Source organism: Sturnus vulgaris, unplaced genomic scaffold, assembly GCF_052056855.1.
Source record: "Sturnus vulgaris isolate bStuVul1 unplaced genomic scaffold, bStuVul1.hap1 Scaffold_157, whole genome shotgun sequence".
Lineage (NCBI taxonomy): Eukaryota > Metazoa > Chordata > Aves > Passeriformes > Sturnidae > Sturnus > Sturnus vulgaris.
The window spans coordinates 7,597,501-7,607,500 of record NW_028276074.1 but is presented as its reverse complement, the minus strand read 5'-3'; positions in this window follow the sequence as shown (position 1 = coordinate 7,607,500).

Below are 10,000 nucleotides of genomic sequence, written 5' to 3'. Positions count from 1 at the left end.
TCGATCGCGCCCGGCCGATACCGAGAAAGGGCGAGGCGCCGCCGCCCCGCCCACGACACACTCTCGGGGGCTCACTCGCTCGCTCGCTCTCTGTTGGGTTGCGGGGTCCGTCCTGGGGGGGGGGACACGGCCGGCCACCGCGGCCGACCGCCGCCCCGGAAAAATTCTGCCCGCTACACGCGGGTCCCCGGCTTAGGGCCGAGGAAGGGGGACGACTTCAACAACACACGGCAGGGCCGGACACTCCCGTCACCGAGCCCCCCTTCGCAGGCAAGCAAGCGAAGCCGAGAGGCGAGGCCACACGCCCCACTGCATGTCCCCCGCTGCCCTTTCGATACGGACACAACTCTGGCAACACAGGTCGGGAGCGGGAAACGAGGCGCAGCCAACCTCGGCCAAGCGAGCCACGCCCGGGGGGCTCTCGGGGAGGGGGGCCAGGGAAAGCCCGGGCAGGCTCAACACAACCCCGGGCCGGCCCCACAGAAATCCAGCCCCGGCTGCCGGCCACCAGCGTGCACCGGGACCGACAGCCGAAGAAATGCCGCACCCGGCGAGCGGGCGGGGCCCCGGCTTAAGGCCGGGCAGAAAAGGGGCGAGGCGCCGCCGCCTCGCCCGCCACCATCCCCGGGGGAGCGAGCGGGCGCCCGGCTCCCCGTTGTCACGAAACCGGCAGCAGCCGGGCCGGAGCGGGACACACTCGCGGCTTTCTCGCCCTCTCTCTGGGCCTTTTTCTCGCTTCTCCCCCGCCTGGAACAACGCAGCCTCGCCTGGGCCGGGGGAGCGCGGTGGCTCTCGGATCGCATCGCTCTCTCTGGGGGCTTTCTCGCTTCTCCCCCGGACTGAACACGCAGCCTCGGCCTGGGCCGGGGAGCGGCTCTCGGATCGCATCGGTCTCTCTGGGGGCTTTCTCGCTTCTCCCCCGACTGAGCACGCAGCCTCGCCTGGGCCGGGGAGCGGCTCTCGGATCGCATCGGTCTCTCTCTCTGGGCTAACCTGTCCCAGTCGAACTGGGTAAGACGGGAAGCCGGACGAAGCCACGCGACTCGCCCCGACATCGGCGGTGTTCTTCTGGCCCTGGCGACCGCACGCGCGTCCGCCCTTCTCCGCCACGGACACAGGCACGGCAACAGCCTGTGGGGATACGGCCCGTCACCTCGTTCCCATAATACGGACAGATGGGCCCGAAGCGGCGGAGGCCGGAAAGAGAACCGATGTACGTGACCGAGGGGGCGCAGTGGCGCACGCCGCCTTCTACGATGACATAGCCGGAGGCAGCGAGAAACAGCGACCCCTTGGAGTACTTCCAGGCCGGCGGCGGACAACAGGTCTACCAGCCATGAAACGGGCAACAGGTCTACCGACGGCTTGCTGCGGACAACAGGTCTACCCAGCCATGAAACGGGCAACAGGTCTACCAAGCTGCGGACACCAGGTCTACCCAGGGCATGCTGCGGACACCAGGTCTACCCACGGCTTGCTGCGGACAACAGGTCTACCCAGCTGCGGACACCAGGTCTACCCAGGGCATGAAAAGGGCAACAGGTCTACCAAGCTGCGGACACCAGGTCTACCCAGGGCATGCTGCGGACACCAGGTCTACCCACGGCTTGCTGCGGACAACAGGTCTACCCAGCCATGAAACGGGCAACAGGTCTACCAAGCTGCGGACACCAGGTCTACCCAGGGCATGCTGCGGACACCAGGTCTACCCACGGCTTGCTGCGGACACCAGGTCTACCCACGGCTTGCTGCGGACACCAGGTCTACCCAGCCATGAAACGGGCAACAGGTCTACCAAGCTGCGGACACCAGGTCTACCCAGGGCATGCTGCGGACACCAGATCTACCCACGGCTTGCTGCGGACACCAGGTCTACCCAGCCATGAAACGGGCAACAGGTCTACCAAGCTGCGGACACCAGGTCTACCCAGGGCATGCTGCGGACACCAGGTCTACCCAGCCATGAAACGGGCAACAGGTCTACCAAGCTGCGGACACCAGGTCTACCCAGGGCATGCTGCGGACACCAGATCTACCCACGGCTTGCTGCGGACACCAGGTCTACCCAGCCATGAAACGGGCAACAGGTCTACCAAGCTGCGGACACCAGGTCTACCCAGGGCATGCTGCGGACACCAGGTCTACCCAGCCATGAAACGGGCAACAGGTCTACTCACGGCTTGCTGCGGACAACAGGTCTACCCAGCCATGAAACGGGCAACAGGTCTACCAAGCTGCGGACACCAGGTCTACCCAGGGCATGCTGCGGACACCAGGTCTACCCACGGCTTGCTGCGGACAACAGGTCTACCCAGGCATGAATCGGGCAACAGGTCTACCAAGCTGCGGACACCAGGTCTACCCAGGGCATGCTGCGGACACCAGGTCTACCCACGGCTTGCTGCGGACAACAGGTCTACCCAGCCATGAATCGGGCAACAGGTCTACCAAGCTCCGGACACCAGGTCTACCCACGGCTTGCTGCGGACACCAGGTCTACCCAGCCATGAAACGGGCAACAGGTCTACCAAGCTGCGGACACCAGGTCTACCCAGCCATGAAACGGGCAACAGGTCTACCAAGCTGCGGACACCAGGTCTACCCACGGCTTGCTGCGGACACCAGGTCTACCCAGCCATGAAACGGGCAACAGGTCTACCAAGCTGCGGACACCAGGTCTACCCAGGGCATGCTGCGGACAACAGGTCTACCCAGCCATGAAACGGGCAACAGGTCTACTCACGGCTTGCTGCGGACACCAGGTCTACCCAGCCATGAAACGGGCAACAGGTCTACTCACGGCTTGCTGCGGACAACAGGTCTACCCAGCCATGAAACGGGCAACAGGTCTACCAAGCTGCGGACACCAGGTCTACCCAGGGCATGCTGCGGACACCAGGTCTACCCACGGCTTGCTGCGGACAACAGGTCTACCCAGGCATGAATCGGGCAACAGGTCTACCAAGCTGCGGACACCAGGTCTACCCAGGGCATGCTGCGGACACCAGGTCTACCCACGGCTTGCTGCGGACAACAGGTCTACCCAGCCATGAATCGGGCAACAGGTCTACCAAGCTCCGGACACCAGGTCTACCCACGGCTTGCTGCGGACACCAGGTCTACCCAGCCATGAAACGGGCAACAGGTCTACCAAGCTGCGGACACCAGGTCTACCCAGCCATGAAACGGGCAACAGGTCTACCAAGCTGCGGACACCAGGTCTACCCACGGCTTGCTGCGGACACCAGGTCTACCCAGCCATGAAACGGGCAACAGGTCTACCAAGCTGCGGACACCAGGTCTACCCAGGGCATGCTGCGGACAACAGGTCTACCCAGCCATGAAACGGGCAACAGGTCTACTCACGGCTTGCTGCGGACACCAGGTCTACCCAGCCATGAAACGGGCAACAGGTCTACCAAGCTGCGGACAACAGGTCTACCCAGGGCATGCTGCGGACACCAGGTCTACCCAGCCATGAAACGGGCAACAGGTCTACTCACGGCTTGCTGCGGACACCAGGTCTACCCAGCCATGAATCGGGCAACAGGTCTACCAAGCTGCGGACAACAGGTCTACCCAGCCATGAAACGGGCAACAGGTCTACCATCTCAATGCTGCGGACACCAGGTCTACCCAGCCATGAAACGGGCAACAGGTCTACCAAGCTGCGGACACCAGGTCTACCCAGGGTATGTAGCGGACACCAGGTCTACCAACTCAATGCTGCGGACAACAGGTCTACCCAGCCATGAAACGGGCAACAGGTCTACCAAGCTGCGGACACCAGGTCTACCCACGGCTTGCTGCGGACACCAGGTCTACCCAGCCATGAAACGGGCAGCAGGTCTACCCACGGCTTGCTGCGGACACCAGGTCTACCCAGCCATGAAACGGGCAACAGGTCTACCAAGCTGCGGACACCAGGTCTACCCAGGGCATGCTGCGGACAACAGGTCTACCCAGCCATGAAACGGGCAACAGGTCTACTCACGGCTTGCTGCGGACAACAGGTCTACCCAGCCATGAAACGGGCAACAGGTCTACCAAGCTGCGGACACCAGGTCTACCCAGGGCATGCTGCGGACACCAGGTCTACCCAGCCATGAAACGGGCAACAGGTCTACCAAGCTGCGGACACCAGGTCTACCCAGGGCATGCTGCGGACACCAGGTCTACCCAGCCATGAAACGGGCAACAGGTCTACCGACGGCTTGCTGCGGACACCAGGTCTACCCAGCCATGAAACGGGCAACAGGTCTACCAAGCTGCGGACACCAGGTCTACCCAGGGCATGCTGCGGACACCAGGTCTACCCAGCCATGAAACGGGCAACAGGTCTACTCACGGCTTGCTGCGGACAACAGGTCTACCCAGCCATGAAACGGGCAACAGGTCTACCAAGCTGCGGACACCAGGTCTACCCAGGGCATGCTGCGGACACCAGGTCTACCCACGGCTTGCTGCGGACAACAGGTCTACCCAGGCATGAATCGGGCAACAGGTCTACCAAGCTGCGGACACCAGGTCTACCCAGGGCATGCTGCGGACACCAGGTCTACCCACGGCTTGCTGCGGACAACAGGTCTACCCAGCCATGAATCGGGCAACAGGTCTACCAAGCTCCGGACACCAGGTCTACCCACGGCTTGCTGCGGACACCAGGTCTACCCAGCCATGAAACGGGCAACAGGTCTACCAAGCTGCGGACACCAGGTCTACCCAGCCATGAAACGGGCAACAGGTCTACCAACTCAATGCTGCGGACAACAGGTCTACCCAGCCATGAAACGGGCAACAGGTCTACCAAGCTGCGGACACCAGGTCTACCCACGGCTTGCTGCGGACACCAGGTCTACCCAGCCATGAAACGGGCAACAGGTCTACCAAGCTGCGGACACCAGGTCTACCCAGGGCATGCTGCGGACAACAGGTCTACCCAGCCATGAAACGGGCAACAGGTCTACTCACGGCTTGCTGCGGACACCAGGTCTACCCAGCCATGAAACGGGCAACAGGTCTACCAAGCTGCGGACAACAGGTCTACCCAGGGCATGCTGCGGACACCAGGTCTACCCAGCCATGAAACGGGCAACAGGTCTACTCACGGCTTGCTGCGGACACCAGGTCTACCCAGCCATGAATCGGGCAACAGGTCTACCAAGCTGCGGACAACAGGTCTACCCAGCCATGAAACGGGCAACAGGTCTACCAACTCAATGCTGCGGACAACAGGTCTACCCAGCCATCAAACGGGCAACAGGTCTACCAAGCTGCGGACACCAGGTCTACCCACGGCTTGCTGCGGACACCAGGTCTACCCAGCCATGAAACGGGCAGCAGGTCTACCCACGGCTTGCTGCGGACACCAGGTCTACCCAGCCATGAAACGGGCAACAGGTCTACCAAGCTGCGGACACCAGGTCTACCCAGGGCATGCTGCGGACAACAGGTCTACCCAGCCATGAAACGGGCAACAGGTCTACTCACGGCTTGCTGCGGACAACAGGTCTACCCAGCCATGAAACGGGCAACAGGTCTACCAAGCTGCGGACACCAGGTCTACCCAGGGCATGCTGCGGACACCAGGTCTACCCAGCCATGAAACGGGCAACAGGTCTACTCACGGCTTGCTGCGGACACCAGGTCTACCCAGCCATGAAACGGGCAACAGGTCTACCAAGCTGCGGACACCAGGTCTACCCAGCTATGAAACGGGCAACAGGTCTACCAAGCTGCGGACACCAGGTCTACCCAGGGCATGCTGCGGACACCAGGTCTACCCAGCCATGAAACGGGCAACAGGTCTACCAAGCTGCGGACAACAGGTCTACCCAGGCATGAATCGGGCAACAGGTCTACCAAGCTCCGGACACCAGGTCTACCCACGGCTTGCTGCGGACACCAGGTCTACCCAGCCATGAAACGGGCAACAGGTCTACCAAGCTGCGGACACCAGGTCTACCCAGGTCATGCTGCGGACACCAGGTCTACCCAGCCATGAAACGGGCAACAGGTCTACTCACGGCTTGCTGCGGACACCAGGTCTACCCAGCCATGAAACGGGCAACAGGTCTACCAAGCTGCGGACACCAGGTCTACCCAGGGCATGCTGCGGACACCAGGTCTACCAACTCAATGCTGCGGACACCAGGTCTACCCAGCCATGAAACGGGCAACAGGTCTACCAAGCTGCGGACACCAGGTCTACCCAGGGCATGCTGCGGACACCAGGTCTACCAACTCAATGCTGCGGACAACAGGTCTACCCAGCCATGAATCGGGCAACAGGTCTACCAAGCTGCGGACACCAGGTCTACCCACGGCTTGCTGCGGACACCAGGTCTACCCAGCCATGAAACGGGCAACAGGTCTACCAAGCTGCGGACACCAGGTCTACCCAGGGCATGCTGCGGACACCAGGTCTACCCACGGCTTGCTGCGGACAACAGGTCTACCCACTCCAAGCTGCGGACACCAGGTCTAACTACTCCATTACGCGGACAACAGGTCTACCCACTCCATGCGGCGGACAACATGTCTACCCGCTCCATGCTGCGGACACCAGGTCTGCCCACGCCGTGATGCGGACCACAGGTCTACCTTCGCCATGCTGCACGCAGCCCGGGTCGCACCGGAGCTAGGTAGACCCGGTCGCCGCGGCCGTCGCAGCGCCCTCGCCCTCGACGGCGGACCCACGCCGCCGGTCCCGGAGGCGGGTAGACCTGGTCGCCGCGGCCACGGCGGCCGCCCATCCCGGAGCCCAGTAGACCTGGCCGCCGCGGGACCGGCCAAGTTTCCCGGAGTCGTGTAGACCTGGTCGTCGCGGCCACGGCCGCCGCCGCTGCGCCTTCGCCGGCGACGGCGGTCCCACGCCACCGGCCCCGGAGCCGCGTCGACCTGGCCGCCGCGGGACGGGCCACGTTTCGCGGATCCGGGTAGACGAGGCATCCTTGTACCATCTCGGAGCCGGGGAAACCCCACAGCCTCTTAACGCTCCGGAGCCCAAGTGCTCCAGCAGCCTTGCCCCGCCCGGCAGAATCGATTTCAAGACCAAGACATATTTTCGACAACATTTTATTTCATCATTTCATTTCATTTCTTTTCATTTCATTTTATTATTTTATTTTATTTCGTTTTGTTTTGTTTTGTTTTGTTTTGTTTTGATTTGATTTGATTTGTTTCATTTCCTCTTTGCCTTTTTTGAATGATTGCCTCTTCTATTTACTCGGAAAGAAAATCTTTTCCGGAAAACAAAACTCTTGCCAAATCTTATTTGTGATCCCTTTGGGCCCACAGCCGAGCTGACGGAGGGCCTGTGCCCGGTTCTCGCCCTGCTGACACACTGACCCCCCCAAACGGCGTCCTCCCTACCCCACGCCTCCTCCCCCGTCCCCCAGAGACCCTACCTACAGAGCCCCCCCCCCCACAAAACAGAACCTCACGGGCCGCAGCACAGCCAGGGGAAGCACGTACGTGCAGCGAAACTCGGCCCAAAGCCGCCGCGCCCTGGCACAACTCGCCCTGCCCCTTCCCGCCCCACGGAGGCGGCTGCATCGAGGCGACCGGCGCCGCCGTCGGCAAGCGGGTGGCCGCTTTCGGGCCGGTTCTTCCGCGGAAGGTCTGCAGAGCTCTTGGGGCCTCGGCGCGGGTTTGGGGGGCCGTGAGGGCTCGCTGTCGAGGCGCCCGGGGCCGGCACGAAGCCGCCTGCCCTCTCCCTGTCCCTGCCCCGTCTTCCGCAGCCACCCATTAACGCTGGGGGCGAGCCCGCCCTCCGCCATCAACCTCCCATGCAGCGCTTTCAGACTTTCCCCGCCCCTGCCCATTGTCGGCTGGGGGCGCCCTGCCCCCCGCCGTCAGCCTCCCTGGCAGCGCTTTCAGACTCTCTCGGGCCCCTGCCCATTGTCGGCTGGGGGCGCCCCGCCCCCCGCCCTCAGCCTCCCTGGCAGCGCTTTCAGACTGCCTCGGGCCCTGCCCATTGTCGGTTGGGGGCGCCCCGCCCCCCGCCCTCAGCCTCCCTGGCAGCGCTTTCAGACGGTCTCGTGCCCTGCCCATTGTCGGTTGGGGGCGACCCCGCCCTCCGCCATCAGCCTCCCTGGCAGCGCTTTCAGACTGCCTCGGGCCCTGCCCATTGTCGGTTGGGGGCGACCCCGCCCTCCGCCATCAGCCTCCCTGGCAGCACTTTCAGCCTCTTCCTGCCCCCGCCCACGGTCCCACCGGGCAGTTTACACGGCGGCGGCGGGAGGCTGATGCCGAGGTCGGCAGGCGGAGAGCCTGGTGCACAAGCAGGGATGGCGGCGGGATGATTGGCGCCGTCTGTCCCTGGTCAAAGAAGCTCTCTGTTCAGCTTTCTCGGAGCCTTTTGCTTTGGTGGCGTTCCTTCCTCCTCCGCCCCGGCGCCGCTCAAGCCTGCGGCAGGGCGGCAGCGCGGCGGGTGGGCGGCCGGGGGGAGGGGGGAGGGGGGGGGGAGGGAGGGAGCGCGCGAGCGAGCGAGCGAGCGAGCGCGCTGCAGAAATGAAGCCCGGAGCAGGGCCGCGGTCCATTCGAGCACGGGGAGGGGGCGCGACAACGCTGCCTGCTCCTGTCGGGGAGCGCTTGGGGAAGTGGGGTGCCGGCACCATGACGGCGGAGCGGACAGGGGCCGCGGCTGGGGAAGAGGCCGGCGGAGCTCGCCAGTGGATGCTGGCGCACGGAGCCGGCAGGGACACCTGGGCACGGCTGGGACCGAAAGTCGCCCGCCTTCACGCCCCGCCTTTCGCCGGGGGGAAGAAGACGCGAGAGCAGGGCTGCCTGCTGGGCTGCCAGTGCCCGCGGTCATGCCGGACGTGCAGGCCGACCGCCGAAGGCGTGCTCGCCGCTGCAGAGACGACAAGGGGGCCGCGCGTCCGATGGAAGAGACGGGGCGCCATCGCGCGGCGGCCGGGCTGCAAGGCCGGCCGACGGTAACAGGACTACCACGCCGCGGGCGGCCAGAGACAAAGACCGGCCGAGGGCAACAGGTCTACCCAGCATTATGCCGGCCGGTACCAGGGCCGGCCGAGGGCAACAGGTCTACCCAGCATTAGGCCAGCCGGAAAGACGGCCGGCAGAGGGCAACAGGTCTACCCAGCATTCGGCCGTCAGGTAACACTGCCGGCCGAGGGCAACAGGTCTACCCAGCATTCGGCTGGCCGGTAACACGGCGGGCCGAGGGCAACAGGTCTACCCAGCATTAGGCCGGCCGGTAACACTGCCGGCCGAGGGCAACAGGTCTACCCAGCATTAGGCCGCCACGTCCAAAGGCCGGCCGAGGGCAACAGGTCTACCCAGCATTAGGCCGCCACGTCCAAAGGCCGGCCGAGGGCAACAGGTCTACCCAGCATTCGGCCGCCACGTCCAAAGGCCGGCCGAGGGCAACAGGTCTACCCAGCATTAGGCCGCCACGTCCAAAGGCCGGCCGAGGGCAACAGGTCTACCCAGCATTCGGCCGCCACGTCCAAAGGCCGGCCGAGGGCAACAGGTCTACCCAGCATTCGGCCGCCACGTCCAAAGGCCGGCCGAGGGCAACAGGTCTACCCAGCATTCGGCCGCCACGTCCAAAGGCCGGCCGAGGGCAACAGGTCTACCCAGCATTCGGCCGTCAGGTACAAAGGCCGGCCGAGGGCAACAGGTCTACCCAGCATTAGGCTGCCACGTACAAAGGCCGGCCGAGGGCAACAGGTCTACCCAGCATTCGGCCGTCAGGTACAAAGGCCGGCCGAGGGCAACAGGTCTACCCAGCATTAGGCCGGCCGGTAACACTGCCGGCCGAGGGCAACAGGTCTACCCAGCATTAGGCCGCCACGTCCAAAGGCCGGCCGAGGGCAACAGGTCTAACCAGCATTAGGCCGGCCGGCAGAGGGCAACAGGTCTACCCAGCATTCGGCCGTCAGGTACAAAGGCCGGCCGAGGGCAACAGGTCTACCCAGCATTAGGCTGGCCGGTAACACTGCCGGCCGAGGGCAACAGGTCTACCCAGCAT